The sequence below is a fragment of the Vicugna pacos genome, chromosome 20 (assembly GCF_048564905.1).
Source record: "Vicugna pacos chromosome 20, VicPac4, whole genome shotgun sequence".
In the NCBI taxonomy this organism is placed as follows: domain Eukaryota; kingdom Metazoa; phylum Chordata; class Mammalia; order Artiodactyla; family Camelidae; genus Vicugna; species Vicugna pacos.
The window spans coordinates 38,193,014-38,216,333 of NC_133006.1; the positions used below are offsets into that span (position 1 = coordinate 38,193,014).

The window sequence follows — 23,320 nt, forward strand, 5'->3', positions numbered from 1 at the left end:
GGAAAACATGGGGCTTCTGCTTGGAAAATACAAGCAAAATAAATAGATGACACCATGCTAGGAATGACATAATCGCATATTCAGAGACTAAAGACAGCCAAACTTGACCAATGTGGCAGGGGGAAAAAAAAACTCGCAAAATCACTTGTGGATATACTTCATTTCCAAAGATTGATTATGTTCTTAGCTTCTTCTGAATGATTTCTCTATACGATTGTTTCTGTATAAGATATTTGATGGTGTGCGTAAAAGGCAAAACTTACTTCAAACACATGTCTGAAAGGAAAATATCTTGCACTTTCCAAGATTCTGGAATTGAGCAGCAACATTTTATTTAACTCAACATTTTATTTAACTTGCAAAGAGCTAACATAGGAATCTAGGTACTGTATGTGTAGACATACAGAAAACAGACTCACAGGTATACATGAACACAAGTTAGTATATTTTAGGTCATACGTAAGGATGGTTTACATGTAGGAGACTCGGAGAGGCAATTTATGGGGGGCAGACAGAAAGAGAGTCATGGGGTTTCCAAGCCCAGACGGAGGGTGTGGGAAAAGGTGTCAGTCTTCTCTGAACCATCCAGGAAGTCCTTGTGAGGCAGACAACTTAAGGGATGTTAAAATGTCTACAGATGTGTAAACCTAGTCATTTCAGGCATATATTTATCCCTGAAATTGAACCCATGTGTGTCAAGTCACTGACGATAGATTTCAAAGGGAAACAAGACTGAACATTTCTGTTCCAAGCAGGTTTTTTTGTAGCAGCAGCTGCATTGATTTTAAGATAAGGGCTTCTTTATCCAGGCAGATGCAGCAGTCATCAGAAGCTAATTTGCTGGGATATTCACATATGCAAATCATGTCACAATGCTGAAATGCAACCACGTAATGACTGGAAAATGTTATACTCATAAATCATACCACCGCGATCATCAAAATTTCCACTCAGCCAGGACAAATTCAACAGCATTTATGTCTTTCCAGCTTTTAGCCCATAAAAACTCTTTTTTTTTTGGAGAGTGTGTTACACTGGTGATCTTAAAACTCCCAAGTCTGGTATAATGAGTCCTCAAGTGTGTTATAACTTACCAGTAATTACATTTCAACATATCTGCTTTCAGCAGTTAGTGTTTTATTCATAAACATTTAAACACTGAATTAGGCATAAAATAAAAATGTTGGCAACAACCCGGCTTAATTTCATTAACTATTAGGTAAACTTAGTATTTCTTCTTCAAATAATCCTTGGTTTTGAATGCTAAAGATGTAATGAACTTCACGGTTCATAGCATCTGACATTGCTTAATTAATGGGTGCATTTATAGTACATAGGCCTTGGTAATTGATTTATATGCATGATTTGCACATACAGCTGTTAGTTCCTGTAGGAAAGTCATAATTCAAATGTGTGCATATTTTGCAGATATGGGGAAAAGAAAAAAAAAATTGAACTTGACAAGTTCCCCCAAAACATGATAGCAAATTAATAGCTTAGAAACAAACCTACAGGATGAAGCATTAAAGTTATAGTCTTGAATTTAACCATGTGTGCATTTCAAAACATCGAGGAAATGTTTTTGTTTCTTTTAAAATATTTAGTTCATGAGAAATAGGAATTCATTTGCATACCCTTCCATTTAAATCTATATGTTGGGAGGGAAATGGGGTTAGATTGTCTATTGACTGAGTCAATGTCATTGAAATGTATCAAAAACTTAAAGGACATTCGCCTACCTACATAATAACTGGTCCTTTCCTTGGTATGAAGGTCAAATGACTGGATAAGCATTTAAATGTATTATTCTCTGGGGGGTCTCCATAATTCATAAATTTGAGGATTGCATAACATCTCCCCTAGTAGTAATGAGAGATTGTCACTTGCATTCTTTTAGCTTTTTTTAAAGCTAACAATAGTACGAATTTATAAGCAACGTGCCCTTGAGTGAGGGCACAGCTATGGTACACAGGGAGAAAGTAACAGGTCCAGTGAGTAAAAGTGACTGGTCCCCTAAACGAGGAATGATGTGTGAGAGACCGGGGATGCTGCCTCTGTAGTTCCTCCATCACACCCATGGACCGGCCCTATCAGGAAGAAACCGTGATTTCGCTCTCTTCAGGGTCTTGGGTTAAGCCTTCCCTAAACGCAAGACCAACATTTAATGGGTAGGTAGGAGAATGTCATTTCTTTTTACGTTGTCCTACAGATTATTCCGGAAAGCTCAAGTTGCAAATTGAAAGGTCAGAACTGAACACTGAGCTCTGGGGGCAGAAGTCTGCTGCTGCAGTTCAGAAGGGTGAAGCCGCGGAACCACCGCTCCGGGGTTCCACCCCCCCCCCCCCGAGGCGGGACCGGCGTGCTCCGGGTCGCGGCCCCGCACCGCACCCGCGCCTCTCGCTTAGCGCGCTGCCCGCCAGAGTCATTTAGCGCCTTTCCCCCACATCGCCGCCGCCGACTCACCCTCTCCCCTTTGTTAGCTGCTGGTGGTATTTCAGTGACGCCTTCAGGAAACACTTGCAAACATTACCAGTTGGGTTTCTTTTTTAAAGGCAGCGATCGAAGTGCTTTATTGTACATTGAAACATTCACAGCCCGGGCGGCTTGATGGTTTTCACCATGTTGGCTCCATTTCCTGGCGCTCCAAGGCAGCGCTTAGCTTTTCACTCTCTAGCCCCACACTCTACATCTGCTATTCTGATGCCTTCATTCATCAGAAGACCGGCAGTTGTAAATTGTTCCAAAGCCCTCCCCACACATGTGCGTGCACCCGCGCACACGGGCGCGCACACACGCGAGGGTGCACGTGTGAGTACAGGCTTGTAGCTTCTCCAGCGCCCATCTGCACTGGATGGTGAAGAGAGGCTGCGAACAGCAGATCTATTTGATTTGCTCATGTTGACGCCCTTTTAAATCTTTCCGTAGTTACTTGATCCTTCAGCTGCTCTTTGAAGATCTGGAAAATGGAGTAGGTACGCTGTCTTCTTGGTGGAGACTTAATCGGTTCACTGTAGCAGGGCACTCCATTTGAGAGCATGCATGTTCCAGTCTGAAGGTTGTAACAATTTACAGCCTGTGTGAGAATCAGCTTCCATCACCAGGTTAACATGATGAAAGGCAGAAGCTGGACTGAGATGCCATAGCTTCTTCTGATAGGGCAGTCCTCAAGATGTTGGCACTTCCGGACGGTCCCCATCCACACACCCCGTCCCAGCTTGTTTTTCATTTCCAAACTCTTGCGTTGACAGGGCTGGAGATGATTAAACAATAACGAATGAAATCCACCCATATTTTCTTTGAAGGAAACCCTAGGTTTGCAATTCATTACTGAAATTTTGCTGGGTCCAAGTTTTTGAGATTTGGAATTAATTCCAAGCTCTTTTCTCTTGCCATCATTAATATTTTTGATTATGCAGTTAATCAAGAGACCAAAAAGGTAACTTGGGTGAGATGTGAATACAAATAATTAACATTAGCACAGTGTCCCGCAGTCTAGTGACTGGTAATTATTTATGTAATTCTGCCAGATACAAGGTTAATCCTTATACATAGCCTGGGGTCATCATTTGGTACTTCGGAAAATTTTGGATAGCAGTAACAACTATTCCCCAAGAATTAACCACTTCCCCAAGTGTTACCACATTTAAGTCTAAAATAATCCTATAGCCCAGGTAGTATATATCAACATTATCTATTCTTTATAACGACAGAACTGGGGTTGAAAAAGGTAAAACCAGTGGAGCTAGTACATACAATTAAAATGCTTAAAATTCAAATTTATAACCTTTCTCTTATACCTAACTATTATCTGTTACCATCCCTAGATCTAAAATTTTAATTATAAGAAGTGCTTCTTTATACATATTTATAAATTTTAATCCTTAACCTCTTAAACCTCAAAAATAAAATTTAATTCTCTTCCTTATAAAGTAATGGGAAATGCAAGCTTTGAAGTTGTCTCCACCACCCATGATTACAAACACTTAACATGAGAGATGGTAAACTCTACAGCAGAGTAGATCTGTGGCCTCACACAGGTATTTGAAAAGATGATCTAGTCATCCATTCATTTATTCTTCCTTCCTTCCTTCCTTCCTTCCTTCCTCTCCCTCCCTCCCTTCCTTCCCCCATTCCTTTATTTCATTTAAAATTTTTAATTGAACACTTCCAATCTATGGGAACTGGCATTTAAAGGTTCACTAAAATAGTGACACTTAGAGGTCACACTGGTGAACGTTTGCTCAAGATACCAGCAGAGAAGGTGGCAAAAAGAGCATCTCTGTGAATCGGGAAAGTTATGTTCAAGTTAGACAAGGGTCATGTCTCTCTGAGGTTTTTTGTTTTGTTTATCTTTAACCCGAGAAATGAAAGGATTAGTTTATATTATGTCCAAGAGTTCCGCAATGGCAGCATTTTATTCAGTTGAATGAGTGTCTCTGAACAAGTTCGGCCATAGGAAGAACTAAACGTTGTGCCTGGGTCTTAATAAATGTCTTAATAAATGTTCAATAATGTATTGAGTGAGCCACTGAGGGCTGGAACCTAAGGAACTCTACAACCCAGTGCTCTGCTCAACAGCATAAGCCAGTCATGTTGACTCTATGAGGTAAAGGTTCTCAAGGGGAAGAATTTTTTATTTCAATTTTTCTAAAATTGATACATATTTTAATGAAACACTCTTTGCAATTAAAGTGAGGCTTGTGTCATCGAATCATTAAGTTTAAAACGTAAACATCTAAATATCAGGAAAGAAGAGCTAACATTTTTTGAGCCCCTGCTATGTTCCCAGAACTAAAATTGGGAACTTTGGTGTTAATTAGCTTATTAGATAGAGTGCCTTCTAGCTGGCTCCCAGCTACCGGTTGTACAGGTTAATTCTCTTAAGGGCGCAGTAAGTACTAACCACTCCATTTGGAGTTTCATGTTTCTACACTCGCGCTCTGCTCTGATCGGACCGTTCTGGTCCGTTTTCTCCGGCCACACAGTCACTGCCTCTCCCTCTCTGTCACATCCTCCCTCCTTCTCTCTTTCTCTCCCTCTCTCGTTTCTTCCTTCAGTAATTTTTTATCAAGCAACTACTATGTGCCAGGCACTATTTCTTTGTACTCAGGGTACACCAGTGAACAAAACAAAGTTCCTGATCTTATATTTTAATCAGAGACAATGGATCATTAAATACATACATACATTCCAGGTTGTTTTAAGAGCTATGATGAAAAACAAAGCAGGCTGGGAGCAGGGAGGCTGACTGTTCGTGTCTCTCCTCTGCTCCTTCTCTCCGTCTAACCACGAGGGCCGACTCCTCTGTCTACTGGAATTCTAACCGTATTCGGTTTCCAGCTCAGACCTCATCCTTCCATGCAAGCTCACCCAGCATTTGGGGTCCATATGCCTGACTTTTCCTTTGTCCTCTCTTCTTCTGCACTTACTGTTAACATGTACTGAGTATGTAGAAGATGACTGTGCTCCGGCTGTACTGCAGGTCATAACCTGGTCAACTCGGCGTGCCTGCAGCTCTGTAGCTTGTGTATTTCTCAGCACCTTTGCTTAGGAGCAGACACATGCTGAGGTTCAACCTGTTCTCAGCAAATGATGCACTAACGCATTTTACAGAAACATGACGATAAATCTGATGGAAAATATAGATACAGCAATAAGCTTCAGTTCAGCCCTGATGTACCTGAAACTCTGCAGAAGAGAGTAAAACATAGTTTTTCCAACTAGTGATCTACCTTTTTAATGTAACCTGACGCAGGGTTTCTTCACCCTTCTTGAGTCATGGATTTCTTTGCCAGTCGGATGAAAGCCATGAATCCATTCTCAGAATAACACTTTTAAAGAAATAAAGTACTTAAGGTTACAAAGGAAACGAATTATACTAAAATTATCAGAATGTGAAGGCCGTTCTGATAGTACAACGCACACACTTCCTCACCACTTTATTACATGACAAGATCAAATGGTGGAATCGAATCACCATCACAATGTTGAAGGCGCGCCGAGCATGAGTCACGTTCCAGGAGATCGGTGACAAGGTGATAGGAATGTACCCATGCTTTTCACTGGTGACAAAGCCTTAAGTACTGCTACTACCACCACAGTTTTCTGATGATATTAAACATGAAAGGAAATGCTAAAAAATTCTGTCATGTATTAGCAAAACATTAAGAGGTAATTTTTCTCATCCAAGTTCAGAATGCTTGAATTCTCTAGAGGGAGGCTGGGGTCGTGCATGTGTGGGACTGTAAGTCTCAGGGAAGGAATCAGGATCCATAGGCATCTGTGATAGAGAGTCTGGAATTCAAATTCCTCAACAGCCCACTTCCTAGAAAGCAGAAGCCCACTTTGATCCACAGCACAAAATGCACAAACACAAATGACTCAGACCATTCGGACGTACTGAAGAAAAATCAAATTAATCATAGAAACGTGTACTGGAACGAAGCACAGCAGGTGGACAGAAAGCCTGTGTGGATTTCAAATGGTACCACCCATCAGCGCAGCGACACGTCGTCTTTCTGTGTCTGCTGCAAAGGGGTCTCACTGGAAACAACTAAATATGCTAATGAGAATGAAAGAATAGCGCTGAGAACTTACAGAATATTTAGCCTTTTGCTATTTTATCATATCTGTCTAAGTTTTGACTCCTTAACAACGAGATCTGCCCTGGGCTTAGATCCCAGAGTTTTAGACAAGGAGATTACAATTATTTAATGTGATCAAAGATCGTATTCAGAACGGTTTAGACGTTATCTGATTTGGAGATTTCTCTAGTTTCGATCCAAGTCACCCACGCACTCGAGTCTGGTCAAATGGACATTTTACTATTTACACGTCACATGAAGACCAGGACTCAATTTGGAAACGTAGAAGCTACAAAGATGGTGAAAGTGAAGAAACCAACAAAGGACCAAAAGAAACAGATCTGTATAATCCATAGAGATGGCCAGATTCCCGGCCTCACAGACTTTGGAGATAGCGCTGTGTAAATTGAAAGTCTGGAAACTTTCTTTTCTTTCTGTAAGGTACATCAGCTTTCCTTAAGTGATTATATTTAGCTATCTTTTTGGTGAGAAAGACAGCTTCCCTTCACGCATCCAGAATGAGGTTGCTGACCCGACAACAAACACATCTCTTCAAGCCACGCTGCCTAGGAAAAAGGTAAGGAATACATGAAAAGTCGGGGAAAAAAGGTCATTCATGATAACCCCACTGTCAGTTCCCCCCGAAGTTGTGTGAGCTCAGGTGGACTGTGGATGCGCATTTGGGAAAGCTTATCTTCATGTGAATATACAGACAAGATGGAAAAACTAGGCATCAGGGAAAGTGTGGAAAATTCAAAATAATCAAGATGAGAAGTGTTTTTAAACAGAGATAAGATAAATTTCTCTCATGGTATTAGTTTAATTAAATGAATCATGCAACTATTCAGGGGGTACCAAAAAAAGTCAAATTATGAAAATTCGTGCAACTTATTATCTTGTGAAAAAGGAGACTACGAAATTGAATCCATATGTTGTAGGTATATATTAAAAAATTGAGAAAAATCCAAATTAAGGGTTTAAACTATTGTGATGGAAGACAATGGGAAATTTTTAATTTTATTTAATTTGTGATCAGGTAGCGTCTCAGCTTCCATGTAGAGTGACCCTGCAGCAATGATGGTGGTCTGCTGAAGCTCCCCAGAACTTCCCCTCGACCCTCGGCCAAGTTCCTATCCGATGGGGTCAGTCCAACTACAAGGTGACAAAGCGTACTTGCTCAGAATTTTCTGTTCCCTAATCTGGCTGTACAGAGCAGGCAGTGCCTGCTTGTTTACCAAAGCCAAAACGTCACATTTTCTAATCCCAGGAAGTGACTGTCATTTTATCCAAAAGGAGAACGGGTTGATGTTAAGTCTGTGATTAAAAATAGGTTTCAAGTAAACGGGTTTCTGGGGGGAGACACCCAGGGCCAGGCAAAGGGATTACAGTTAATTCTAAACATGCCGTACTTTAAAACTATTATGAGGCAATAATTTTAGCAGTTCTACAGATGATTAAAAAGTCATTTTCTAAAATATTCTCTGTGGAGTTACGTTTTTTAAAAGAAAACATTTAATTGCTCCAATCAAGCATAGCTCCTTTCTGCTTATGGTGTAATTTGTATACCCTGATCACACGGTGTGTGGCTATTTGTCATAATTTCCTAAGTGTATATTCCCCACTGTAGTGATTGGCTATCATTAATTGTGAATAATTCCCTGCTCATTAAAGTACTGCAAAAAGAGGGAACAACAGGGCCCAGCAAACAAAAGGGGGATGGAAACCCTTAGTCTGAGTCCTCTTTGCAAAACCGCGTGAAGTTTTTCAAGACTTTATAAATGTGATACCCACTGGGAAGATATTTTAAAAATGATATAAGCAAGTGACGAGAAGGTTTCTCGGTAAAACTGGGCATGCCTGATGCTTTCCTGCTTCAGGTCGCAATCGCTTTACGCAGCTCATAAATGATCTTTCCTTTGGAACACTGAAGCTTGCTGCAACCCTTCTCCTCGCCAGGTAGGTTGAACCACACTGACAGGAAGCAGGGGACTTCGGGAACTTTGGAAAGGATGGCCCCAGAGGGACCACTTCAGAAAACAGTGATACCACTACCCAGCTAGGGAGCATTAGACCCTTACAATGTGCAAACAGCTCCGAAGATACACTATCTAGAAGTAACATCTCTCTGTAAGGAGCTTAATGAGCTGCTCAGGAGGAGTAAGTTGCACAACGCTCATACGAAGGAAAACAACTCAGGCTGACTTAGCACAGAGCACACTTCAGGGCGGCGAGGGCGGAGCGCTGGGCGAACATCCGCTGTCAGCTGCCGTGGTCCTCGATCTACTGCCTTGGTGAAACAGGATCATCGTATGCACTTAAACTTCACATGGGACCGCCTGCTCCCCGGCCACCCTCGCCACTCCTTTCAGGTGAGGTCTTCCCACGCGAACCACCTCTGCTCTCCGTGCGTCTGTCTGCGGAATGCCTTCCTGGTCTCCGAGCTCTCCCACCCACGGTTCAAACAGTTCCCGAATCCCCACTGCTTTCTCCATGTAACCTGACATGAATCAATCCAGAAGAGCTCACAGAACGCTCTTTGGCCTTCCTGATGCCGTGACTTGGCGGCCTCTTCAGGCCTCAGACCAGTGGGTGTGCCACCTCTCCACACACCTTGGGAGACACTGTGCTCAGGCCTCTGATTCATGTATTTGTTGACATTTTCCTTACTTACATATTTGTTGAGACTTTATTTTTCAAATCAAATCAGTACCTGTATACTGGTCCCTTATTATCTGTAAGGCACTTCTATCTAAATCAGTGTTGAACAGTATGACCTTCCTACAAAATTTTCCACAGCATCTTGAGCAAATAGGCTGATATTATAATTACTGGCATTATTACCAACGTCATCATCATCAAGGCATCCTGGACTTGGATCAGACAAAGAACGCCATCAAAGGGCCCATAAGCTGTGCCAACTGATCTTACATATGATAACACAAGCTTTGTCCACGGCTCCTCTTCCCTTTGTGTGTGTGAGCGCATGCCCGTGCATGCACCCACGTGTGATTCTTCTTGTTTCACCCGACACGGTAACATGCAATTTTGGAAAACATGGATGTATTCTGTTGTGCCCACAAACCACGAAGACAATGAATTCGATGGGTCCCCCAAGTTTAGATAATACTTCTAAGCAATACTCGATCCAGTTCTTTGTCTCAGGCTGTATGAATGTTACCAACAGAAGAGTCGGGATGAACTCAATCACGTACAGAATATTAAATGATCAAAGCACAGGAAATACTTCAGTCGTGATGCATACGTGTTGTGCAGTGAAATTCTCTTCTCGTTAGTCACTGCTAGATCCCTTATCTAAAAGTGAGTGAAACTGTCTGGAATTCTGTAGAAGTCCAGCACCCATTTGACTCCCCACACAGGTCCTCCCAGAGCCCTTTCTCCTTGAGTCTCATAGAACTTCTATTTTGATGCCCATTTTGGAGAATACTCTCAAATTCATGACTGTGGGCTCAGCATTCTGTCTTTATAATATAGATGTTTTTAGTAACATGGTAAGAAGTCCATCAACTACAATAGATTTTTCAGGCTAACTTTCTTTGTATTTTCTTGCCCCAAACGTGTTTGTTATATGAGAACTGCTCACATTCGTTGTATAAGCAGTCTTGGAAGCAACCTGTTCTTGCAGCCTCACCTCTTTGGAAGTAGAAGGAACGAGGCTTAGGGGTTCAATATGGGGGATCAAAAATTATGCCGAAGAAAAGATAGGACTTATTTTTAGGGTATTTTTTAAATGTCTTACTTTAAGGACAATATGAAGATTTCTTTTTTTTTTTAATTGGGATCTGTAGACTTACAGCTAAAAATTTAGGAAATAAAACTAAACTCTCTTCAGTGCCAGATAATTGCTAAAGGAATAAAAAAATACTTTATCAACACACACCAACACACATATATGAGTTATGAGTAAGTGAGCTGAACTAGGGCGGAGAATACAGGCGCTGGAAAAAACGCTCTCTCTCTCCTGTTTAAGGCCAGGGTCACCTTCCGTCTGTCACATCTCTCTCCATGACCCTCAACTCTCCCTCTCTGCTAGATCTTACTCTTTCGGACATACAGACAGGTCGAAATTCTTCTTATTCAAAACAAAACTGAGACAAATACTGCTACCCCCTTGACCTTGTATTTCCTTGAACCTGTACCTTCTCTCTGCTCATCTAAACCCCAATATGGACAGAGGAGGAGGAACTCTCCCTATGAAAAGACTTCAGTCCTTAATTCCTGCTTCCCATCTAATAATCAGCACAGCAGTGTTTCCTCCGGCCACTCCTTCAGGTGAACTGACCTCATTAAGGTGGCCGTTTCGTTCTCTGAATGGGCACTTTCAGCTGTGACCTTGCTAGACCACGGGTCTCACTGACAGCTGATGGTCCTCCGGGAGCTGCTTCCTGAGTTTTAGGTTAGCAGACTTGTGGATTCTCCTAATTCCCCCGCCACACCTTCCCTCAGTCCTTTGTGAATCTCCTTTTTCGCTCAGCATTTTAAACATAGTGTTTCTTTTTCTTTTTTTCCCCTCAGTCCACTTCTTTTTTCATTTTCTCGCTCCTGGATATTTACATGTAGACAAAACTCGATTTATACCTTCAAACAGAACCATTCTCCTCAGATACGAACCTTCATAACCAGATGCCTCCCTGACGTAACTACGTAAAGGACTTCAAAGTATTTTGAAGTCAATAGTCCCAAATGGGATAAATCAACTCTTTCCCACGAAACACGTCCTTAACCTCCTGCTCCCCATCTCCATGGATGGTTTTAACAGGATCACCCAAGACACCTGGCATCATTATTGACCACTGCATTTCCTAATGCCTAATATTTTCAATCAGCCTCAGTAATCGATTATTTTACTTTAAAAATAATTCGTAATTCTTTTACTTCCTCTCCATACCTACTACACTGTCCAGCTTAGGTTTGGAAGATCTTTCTCAGGGCCATTACAGTAGTCTGTTAACTGGTTTCTTTGCTTTTATTCTTGGTCTGTTTAAATATATATTTCATGATCCTTAAAGAGTAACAGCCTTTGACCCCAAGCCATTTATGTTTTCAATAAATATATTTTGAAATCTAATGATGTGTTAGAGCACTGCTAGCCCATCTTTGCAACAGACTCAATGGATGTCTTCATCTTGTCGAGTCAGATTGAGGCCAATCAGACCGTCTAAGATACTAGTTTGGGCACATGGTGAGGGTCAGGATAGAGCAAGGTTGCCAGTGATTAGAGACAAACCCGAAATATCAAACAGGGAAGTGAGTGGAAGGATACAGTGATGATGTCAGCAGACAGCAGTGGGACCACAGGAGATAAAGTCATTCTCCACCACACACGGCTCTTAACAATCAAACAATAGGTCATACGAACAGCATGATCTGGGGGAGGCATTATGAGCACAAATCAACAGGTTAAATATTATATGCTGTATTTATAACATGGAATACTATGCAGTCGTTAAGAATTAATTTTCCAATAACATTTAATATTTGTAAGGATACATCCCCAGTATAATAGAAAGGAGGAAAATCAGTAAAAGCTAGAATAAGATGATCTACTTTCAAAATTTGTACCAAATATAATAATTATAAGAAAAGATTTTATAGTTTTTGATAAGTAGCAAGAGAAAATAATGAAATTAACCAGAATTATAGGTAATTTTATCCTCTTTATCTAGTTCTATATTTTTATATATTCTAAAGTATGAATGCCTTACATTTATGACCTCAGAAAATAAATGCTATTAAGTGTAAGATGACCCTTGTGACAAACTCAATACCTAAAAAACTCAAGTGAGTTATATGTTTCATAGATTAGATATCACATGGGTCATAACATGAACAAACTGCATTCATAATTTAATTTCATGGATTATGTTCTAGTATATAAAATATTTCAGAATGTCAAACGTAAAGTTGATACGTGAATTTAACATCTATCTTTATGAAAGAAAGACAACCTATCTTTATGAAAGAAGCTCCATGCCACCATCTCTCTCTCACAACACAGCCCAATCATTCAAGCACACTTTTAAATAGCACTTCTTGTATTTGAAAAGTTATGGAGTAATCAAACAGTGACCTTTAGTGCTCCGCCAAGAAATGCAATTCAGCTTTGTATGGCATCCAAACTAATCAATATCCTATTATGATCACAGACGGGATTTTACAACTGAGAAAAAGCAGCCAGGGTATCAGATGTGCCTTTGTTTTTTCTAACGCCAGAAATTTGGTAGCTTTGCATAGGAAACCATTTTAAGTAAGGACATCAATTCATTTCTCTCTTTGAACCAGACAATGAAGTTTTAGCTTCTAATTCCACTTTAATGTCAAGAGGCTAAGGCCGTATTAGGCACCATTACCTCACACAGACTTATTCATTACAAACAGTGAAAATATATACATGAATTTGTTTTCATCTTGCCTGTACGTTCTGAACAGATCTGCAAAAACTGGTGTGTGTGGTGCTAGGAATCGGGCAGACCACAGGGACGCCAAGAGATATAAATATACTTGATTTGATTATGAAGATGCAGTAACTGGCTACATAACCAGTTTATTAAGACAGCTGTTTAGTTCATTAATAATGATGCAGCCAGTTTCATACAGCAATACAAATATATTTGAAATGCTTACAATCTGACAGTTTGAGAAATGCAGTCCAGGGAAAAGGTTGTTTCTTGATTTTAGCTTGAATGGGTTTCCAGGGCAAAGTCAGTTCTGTCAAAGGTTATGGCAGACACTATCAGTTGGCTCATTTGATGAATTCTTACCACAGGTGAGAGCATCAGGGCCAACTGATTGTAAAGATTTCTTTGAACACTTATATAGCCAAAAACGCATAGGATTTCCGACAATGCTTCTTGGATAAGGCATGCTTTGGAGATTCACCACCAGCATGTATGTTTGCGAATGTTATCTAAGCAGAACTGAAGAACATTAGAAATGGATGTTGATAAATTTACCTCAAAAATAAATACAAACATCAGGAGGAGAAAGGAGAGAAGCGTATCACCACCACCCAAAAGATGGGTATTTTGGCAAAATTCTTATGCTAGCAGATACATTAACCAAGAAAACGAACCTGCAAAGACGCGAGCATTGTTACTGGAAACAGAGACTGACCTTCACGAAAGCCTTGTTGGTCCTTCTAGCTACTAAGTAAGTTGAAGGGGGAACGGTCCCTAATGACTTTTACTATAAATGGCATTTAAAGAAATCAGACAAAATAAACAAAAAATGTTTTCTGTATACTGAAAAAGGGCCACATTTCTATCATGTATATTCATTTCTTTAGTATATACACATGTTCCTAGAACCTTTCATTACAATAAACTCTAGATGTCTTGGTTTGGAGCTCATGGCTGAAAAGTGACCAAGAAAGTAAAATTATGAGGTTGTCATGTCATTCTGAACTTGAAGAGGTTTACCTTCTGTTCTGACATTTATTACATCAATAACATAAGCTTCTTGAAAAAGTTCTTTGAGTCAGGATCTGTTCTGTGCAAGGGAGTTGCATCTCTCTCTCTCTGAGGGTCCTAAAGAGTCTTTGTCCATTTGACTCATAGGGGTGATTAAAATAATAATAACTAAGAGTCATTGAGTGCTTCCTGTAGGCAGTCCCTGTTTTAAGTCCTTTATAAACATTATTGTTTTCAATTCTCTCAAACACACTATAGGGTAGATGTTATAATCCTCATATTCCAGATGAGGAAACTGGGGCACAGAAAGTTTAAATAATTTGCCCAACACCCATACCCAGAGGAAGGTGGGCAGTCTGTCCCCGGAGTCTGCCCCCTGAGTCTGCCCACTACGCACCCCCTCCCTCTGTCACCGTGAGCACACTGGTCGCCCTCTTCCCAGGAGCTGGACAGCGAGGAACAACTGCCTTCTTCTCACAGTCACCGGTTCCCTTAGATGGGAATCATTTTCTCTCCAGAGATAATGACTCAAGGGAAAAATTCACCAGCAGCAAGTAGGGCTTAGCTTTGACCCCTTCTATCTGCAGGAGTGTGATCTAGTGCCCTCTAGAGGGGAGGAAGGAGATTACGGGCTATTTACGGTTTTTTATGAATACAAGTGGGGAAATTGCATTAAGAAAACATAAACATAGATGCTTGAAAAACGTACATTCTTGTTATGAAATCTCTCTTTCTCTCTCTTTTTGGTAAAGTTGCTTATCTTCCTGTAATGTGGAAAGGATAATGTGCTCTGAATGTTATGCAAATTAACTGCAGCCAACAGGATAACATTAAAATAAAGAACATCAGAAAATACATAGTAAAATATTAAAATGTCAAAAGCAATTATTTAGGTAGTACAATTTCACAGCTGTACGATTTGAAGACACCAAAAATTACCTAAGGAATGCTCGAATAAAAGAGAAGATAATTAGTGAAAAACCCATTGTTCTTTTGCGGAGAGGTCTGGTATCCCTCCAGTCACCACGGAACCAGGGCATCTGCGCGGCGCAGAGAGGTGTACACCGCGCACCAAAGACCCATCCTGACTTAGAAGAAATCTGATCTGCCTGGAAATCAGGGTTTTGCGGATGTTGAAAATAAAAAACGAGTTTTTTTTTAAATCCAAGGCAGAAAAAATATATTACTAACATTTTAGATAATCGTACTCATTAAATACTTGATGAATTAGTGAATGAATGCTGGTTCTAGTTCTACCATAAAGGTCAAACACTCTCCAGTTCTCTTTTTATGTATCGTCTAACTTCTCACCCATCTTTGTTGTACTAATGAAATGAAGATATCCATCACGGTGTAACTGTGAGCTGGGGGGATCTAAATTACCTTCATCTGGCACCATTCCAATATACTATAAATGAGGTAATTGTCCTTGACTATAAAATTTGCATTTTCAAGACTTAATTGCTATCATTACATCTTTTTGTAATTCTATTAATTTAACTGAATGGAGCGTTTGGTTTTTATGGTTAAAAATTTGCATTAAAACATTGTACATCTAAATAGAATTTTAATATTTTTATCAAAAGCTCGGTAACAGTTATCCCAGAGGAGCTAAGTAATTTCTCAAGAAAAAGTAGGAAACTGTCAACCAGCAGGCTTTATCCTCAGTGAGCACTAGCAGCCCTTCGTCACCTGGCAAATGCTTCACTCTGGGATCTGAGAAGTCACTGAGGCCACGTCCTGCATGGGGTCCTCTTAGTTAATCGCTAACAGGAGGTCTGTTAGCTGTGGCCAGTGCATGGATGGGTGCCCTTCCCCATGACCGGCCTGCTGCTTGAGGCCTTTCCCTCTCACCCTCAGTGACTGGGTCATCCTAGGTCCGCGTGTGTTTGCGTTCTGTTAGAACAGCCTGTTCTCCCTGCCCTGCCCCCTCCGAGCTCCGTGTTTATGTGCACATGTCCGATCTTCCAGCCACAGTTCACTGCGCAGACCAGTTAGGAAAACGTCACAATTCTCACTGCTACTGGAGGGTGCCACTGACAAAACGCTCCACCTTAGCCTTTGGACTCTAACTGGTCACTGGGCAAGTAAGAGAAACATCACACTAATTAGCATATACAAAACATTCTCTAAATAAATTTGAATATGAATGTGGAATCTTTCTAGCAGATTAACTAAAGCACTTAAGTCAAGTTACATATAATTGCAGTTAATAAAGTTGACCTTTTACTTAACAATTCTCCAACCCTTTAGACCTTTGAAAACGACCAGTGTCTTGGTTTTCAGGGCAACTGAGGTTGGTTGAAATCAGAAGAGGACTGAGGCAAAATTTCACAGTAAAGTTTGGAAGGAGGAGTAGAAACTCAGCAGCAGCCTGTGTTTTAAGAGATTTTTGGGGTGTAGTGATTTCTCCTCCTTCCACTAGCTGTGAAAATGAGAGTTCTTGGACACTTGTGTTTACACCTTCATTCATGGAAAGATGACAAGTATTTGCAGAAAGTGAACCAGGGGATGTCATTTAGAGGCGTGAAGAACCTTAGACTTACTCTATGCAAAGCATTCATTTGGAAGATGAGGAAAGGAAGCCCAGAAAAGCTCTGAGACTTGACCACGGACTTACATTTAGCCGGTGGCACAGCTCCATCTAGGAGTCAACGTTCTTGATTCCAGTATCAACTTCCTCTCTGACACTCAAAACTCTTCTCCTGAGGAAAAGCACTGCAGGCTGCAGATGACGCCGTGGAGCCTGGGAGGGTTTAATGAGAAGTATTAGATACCAGCCCTGGACGCCAGGATTAGCACCTCACTGAACCATCTCTCTGCCTCAAAGATCTTTCTCTAAATATTCCCAGCCCCAGCCCCTGAAGCCCACTACATGGAAGGGCGTGTGTCTAGCCAACTACGAAGCTGTGATGTGTCACCTAGGTTTCTTTATCCACCAAATCGACACACCCACAGATCCTACATGTGACATCACGTCAAGTGCATTCAGAGGCACTAAATGCGGCAACTCCCACCTCCAAACACATTCAAGGTGCACTTGTGGGAAACACAGGGCTGTACTGTCCCGTGGGGCACGCTGTAACGTATCTACTTAGCAACGGCATCGGGCGTGAGCCATAAACGAAAAGAGAAACATCACGCTACTTAGCATATACAGAACTTGCAGCTGTGCCTGTCCGAGGACACAGTTTGGACCCTTTTAACTGAATTGAGCCCGTCATTTCAATGATATATCTTTGACCAATATGAATGAAATCAACCTGCTGTTGATGACTGATCTTTGCAACAAGAACATTTCATGCTCCAACAGGACATGCATATAATCTCTGCCTCTTGCCCCAAATCCTCACCCACCGTGTGATTATTCGTAACTTGGAATGCCCTGTGCTTTCCGTCCTTAAAGCACAATGGTATCTTGAGTTTGTCCTTTTAGAAGAGGGCCGGTACTGAGCACACGTTTATTACTGCCACGGGCCGAGTGAAAAGACTTTATGTGAACACTGACTATATTTCCCTCCTTCCTCATTTAGTAAATATCACAATTCAAAGAAATCCAAGTCAATTTAATAAACTTCTACTGAGCTTCTATCATTCTAGGTACCGGGATCTCAGAAGCACCGTCTCGCTGCCTAAGCAATCTATCTCCCTTGCCTGAACAGCTACGGCTGGTATCACTTACTTCTTTCTATGCTACTTAGGGAGGGTTTTGTTTGTTTTAATTATATTCTAACTCCCGAGCTATTTTTTAAGGAAAAGAGGAATTTGAAAGTACACCTTATTCTTTAGATTCTGATCTACCCCTCCTGTCACAGCATCACGAGTAACAGCGCCACTTTTCACCCACCAACACGCTCTGCTCTGGATGCTAAATTCGGTCTGCGCAACGCAGTGCTTGGCTTGCTGCCGGCTTAGGGACCAAACAGAAAGAGGCAGGAAAGGCAGAGCTTCAGAGAACGAACCCTGCATCTGATCTCGGGTCCGTCACTGGCCGAAGGATCACGGGTTAATCCCTTCAACGCGCCAGGCATCAGGCTCCTAACCTGCAAGACAGACAGAGTAACACGTTGCTCTAAGACCAAAAAATTTCAAAAGTTGGAAAGCAATCTGTAGAAACAAAGCACTGTCTAACCATTCCAATAAACAACTGAGGCTGGTGAGGATGGTAGAGGCAGTGTTGAGAGTCACAGAGCTCAGGAAGGAAGGACCCTGAGAGCACCCAGTCTAACCCTAGTACTTAGGTCTTTCCTCTCCAAGTCTTACCAAGCACTTACCCACAGGTGACTGAGTAATGCCAAGAGTAACAACAGCAGTAATAGTCATGGCCGTCACTTACTGCATCTGTACAATGGGCCACGCGTTGTGTCAGCTGCTGCCCTGCTGTTCCTAATCTCATCTTTCCCCATTTTACATGCAGAGAAACCGAGGCTCAGAGTGGTTTAACAATTTAAAATGGGCACAAGTTAATGAATGGTTGGGCTGGGTTTTGAATAAACACCTTTTATCATTGCCAGCTGCCTTTGCTGAGTGTCTGTCCTGGTGGGAATTTCCAACACGGAAACAGTAATATCAACACACACTGTCTCACATGCACACACCCACGTACACCAAGTAGCTAGACAGTGTAGTAAAGACGTATGCACACACTGTACATACAGTTCTCTGCCCAAACCAAAACTTTCTAAAGTTGTGATTTCCTTTAAGACACCTTTAAAAACAGACTGTTTTAGAGGGTGGGGGGTTCTGCATATGATCCCAGGTATAAAATATAACAAAACGTTTTCTATAAAAGTGTTCATTTTTAATACTTAATTGTCCTATATTTAATTATTTTTTCATTTAGTTGATTTTTATTTAATTGACCACTACATAAATACAATTAATTTTCAATTCAAAACTATAACTTTCCGTTAAACCAAAGAACATTGACTATTATTTGCATGTCTTTACCGCTGTGTTAAATTTTTAATCTACATAATTTCCTTCTTTAAAAAAATAACATTCATTACTTTTCAATAATGTCTTTTATTAGGCAAGAGAATATGCTTCCTACACAGTTAATTTTATTTATTAGGTATTTCAATTACTTTATTTAAATGTTAAAGCCGTCAGCTTCTTGTGAACAAGCACAGAGGCATCATAGTAATAATTCAAACTCTCCTCAGTATAGAATAATTTTCCCCAAATTCTTAAAAAATTGCAAATTTGCAACAATACATTACGTGCTGTTTTACTTTATGCACTATTTGAAGAGGATTGCTTTAATCTACTTGTGTTAAAATTCTGTTTTAGTTCTCCCATCTCTCAGAAACCCAGCTGTTACTCAAGACACTGGGACGAATCTTGCCAAAGATACCCAAGTGCCTTCTACTGTGAACAGCTCCCCCCACCCCCACCCCCCAGTCTACCCTGCTAGTAGGAGGATTCAGGAGACGATAGCTGTTCATCACAATATGCTGAAGGTCAATAATTGCACTAACTGTAACTGTGAAAATGGTATACTGAATTAAAATTATTATATACTGTGGTGCTAGGTTGAAAATCTACCTATTTTTTATATTGATGGTATGAAATAAGATTGATTTTTAAAGAGGTAGGAAAACATAGCTGCTACAAGTATATTCTTGAAAGCCTAACTAGGTTTATATCTTGGATTCCTCACTTGCTAACTGAGTCATCTAGAATGAATGATTTAACCTCTCTCTGCAACTGTTTCCTTACCTATAAAATGGGATAATAATAGCATCTGCCCCACAGAGTTCTTGGCAAGAATAAATGAATTAATTCACATGAAGCTGTCAGAACAATGCCTGGCACATAATAAATGTTCAATAAATGCTGATTATTATTATATCCAGCACCAGGGTCAAGACGGGTTACCTTGTTGGCACTCAATAAAATTTGCAACTGAACCAAATGAATGTTTGACGCAAGCGAGTAGCAAATAATGACATAACACTTCATATAAGTTCATCTTAATAAAATGACCCCCAAGAAGGCACACCTGAAAGCAAACTCAGGCTAGTGTGGATGAAACAGACATGCATGAGGATTACAATATTCAGTAGCAAACATTTTTTTTTAATGAGGGGAAGTTTCTGTCTGTGGGCTGTTGCAACAAGAACTCTGTAAATACCTTGTCTGTTACAGAGTAAGAAATTGTCACAAAGGGAAAACCTCAAGGTGTCCAAATGCATTTAAAATATTGAGTCACCAGTGCTACTTTCAAAGAAACAATACCCTCTACTATTTTCCACTTGTGCTTAAACTATCAAAACAAAATAGCAATGATGAAACTTATTATTTTAATCAAATTTCCACATCAAAATCCCACCTCTCACCACTCTGGTCAAATGTCTCAGCAAGAGGGGTTTTGATATTCTGTTACCACAAGTGTTGAAACAGTCTGTTGTAAAACTTCACCCCAGCAAACAAAGGTCTGTGTACTTGGAAACGACCAAGTGGCTTGCTGAGTCACTGGCTTGCATCTGGTTATCTGATGTACATCTTTTTGATGTGTGAATCCAGTGACTAAGCCAGGTGTTCAAAGCATCTATGCTGTCCCGACCTGCTGCCACAGAAAGGTACAGAACACAGCCGTGCTTCCAAAACTTGCTCCAGAGGGTCAACCCAGAGAGCTACTAGCATTTCAGTTCTGCAGAAGGGCACTCCCCTAATTTGACAATGTCTGAGACATTCCCTTGTCAATAATGAGTTGCCTCCTGCACATGTGTGTAATAGATTGCTCCCCAAAGTGGCTGTCCTGATTTATTCTTCACCAGTAGTGCATGGCTTGCTCTCTCTCTCTCTCTTTTTTTTTTTAACTACTCTTGGCATTCTCCTTTTAACCATGCAATTTTTATCACTGGGATAAAAATAAAGCTTTCTTCTTTTAGTATGCAGTTCTTTTAGGATTAGTTAGATTGGCCACCTTTTCATATGCTTATTGACCATTGCATTCTCCTGTTGCTTGAATTTCCTGTGCAGATACTTTGCTCATTTTTATAGTGGGTTTATTTCTTTCTGTGAGTGACTTTTTAGATTTCTTTACATTTTCTAGGAAATAGTCCTTTTTTAGTTCCCTGTATTGTTTTTCTTCCCCAGTCTATGGCTACTATTTATTCCCCCTTAATGTCTTCTAAAGTACTTTTATTTGGAAATCATGACAAACTCCAAAGTTCCAAGAATAAGAAGAGTGCAAAAAAAAATACCTGTGCATATTTTGTCCAGATTTTTTATTGTTAATATTCTACCCTATTTATGTGTAAGGAAGTTTGTGTACATATACGTATGCTTAGGTAATAATATTGATAAAGCATTTTTAAATTTAAGACAAAAATCCACACTTCTTGTGCATAATGTGTGGTAAAAATATAGTTCTATTTTTTTCCTAGAGATGAACAAAGTTCAGGTCCCCATTAAGTGTTATCAGCCAGTCTTTTCATACGGATATATAATTATACTTCTGTCATAGGAGATACCCACAGCTGTAGATACAGGTATAAATACATACACATGCACACATAAAGAGACCACAGGAGCACAAGCAGAAACAGACACCTTCTCTATGTATCTATGTAACTATATGTATAACCTGTATCTGAATCCACATCTATCTGTGTAGACAGAGGACCTATGTATATATACAGATAGTTTTGCAGGCATAGCTGGGAGATATCGTGGGTTCAATTCCAGAGCACCACAATAAAGTGAATCATATGGATTTTCTGGTTTCCCAGTGTATGTTCACAGTATATTATAGTCTATTAAGTGTGCAATAGCATTATGTCTAAAAAAACAACGTATAAATCTTAACTTAAAAAATACTTTATTGCTAAAAGATGCTAATTATCATCCGAGCCTTCAGTGAGTCAGAATTTTTCGCTGGTGGAGCCTTGATGTTGGTGGCTGCTGACTGATCAGGGTGGTGGCTGCTGAAGGCTGGGGTGGTTGTGGCAATTGCTTAAAATAAGACAGCAGTGAAGTTGGCCACATGGATTGGCTCTTCCTTTCAGGAACGATTTCTCCGCATGACTGCATGAGGTTAAATCTCTACAATGGATTCCTTACTCTGTATTATTCTTAGTACTTCTGTTTCTCTGATCGAACCCTAACTTAGGAATATAAAAATACTTACATTTATCGATCTATCTAGAAAACCACGAGTACAGCTCTCATTCCAAGCCCAAACCATGAGGCTCGTCCTTACCTTTCTTTCCATGTTTGTAACTCTTTTCTAATAGTGAGAAACACAGCTCCCATTAGAATTAATAGATTTACTTATGTGATCCATTCCTCTGAATGTAACCAGCCTCCCATAATCACCCAATGTGGACGCCCTCCTCAACACACTTTCCACTGACACCCAGCCAGCTCACTTCTCCATGTGGGCACACTTCTTACTCTGCTGGAGTCTTCTGGCCCTACTAGGGTCCTGGCCCATATTCCTGAGTTGCCCACCTTGCCCTCCCCTGCCCCGTGTCCCCCTCTCCTCGCTCTGCTCTGACCCTGACACCGTGGGTCACCCATCTCCATTCTCCAGCCCCCACCCCTTGTCTGGTGTGGACACCTGTATTGCTCAGCTGCATCTAATGGCTTTAGGATTGAATTTTTCAGGAAGGAAAAGGAGGAGGAAAAGGTCGTGGAAGAGGAAACATAACTTGCTCTTACGTTTGTATGATATTTCATCTTGAATAACTCTAAATCAAGAGGCTATTTTTTCTTTTTATGCAACTTTTAAGATACAGTTCTTTCATTTCTGCTTCTCTGATTGCTGAGAAGAATCATGTTGATTCTAACTGTTCTCTTACTATAGGTAATGTATTTCTCTTTGATTGATTTAGAGTATTAGCTTTTCTTTCCCATACATTCTGCAGTTTTGCTGCAATGTGTCTGTATAATGGATTTACTTATTTGTTTTCTGCTGGGTACTTACAATAACATTCTGTTCTGAAGACTATATATTTCTTAAATATTGAAAAAATATCAGTAGTCACGGGAGACGATGGAGGTTGTGAATTAACCCTGCTGTGGTATCATTTTGCAATATATACACATGTATCTTAGACTTACATGATGTTATCTGTCAATGGTACTTCAATAAAGTTGGAAAAATAGGTTAAAAATAAAATTTTTAAATAGTGATGCTTATACACGAAAAAACTATTTGCAGATGCTTTGATTTTTAAGATTACTATTTGGCTTATAAAAGTTAAATTTGAAAGCCAAAAAATAACAGTTACTTTAAAAAAAATTGCTCTCCATCATTCTGTACTCTTTTCTTCCAGCTTTTATATGACAAATGTTGGA

The 23,320-nt window shown here is 40.3% G+C and overlaps 1 long non-coding RNA gene across 5 annotated transcripts in view; it reads right to left on the reverse strand.

Annotated features, from left to right (window-relative positions):
- LOC107033041 (uncharacterized) overlaps positions 1-23,320 on the reverse strand; it is a 283,934-nt gene that overhangs the window by 58,246 nt on the left and 202,368 nt on the right. For 4 of the 5 annotated variants that reach the window (XR_012062417.1, XR_012062415.1, XR_012062414.1 and 1 more), the window contains 2 exons: positions 17,859-18,054; positions 16,632-16,757 (listed from right to left, as the gene is read on the reverse strand). This is a non-coding gene — a long non-coding RNA (uncharacterized lncRNA). The remainder of the gene's footprint in view (positions 1-16,631; positions 16,758-17,858; positions 18,055-23,320) is intronic. The other variant, XR_012062416.1, reaches the window with a different exon arrangement.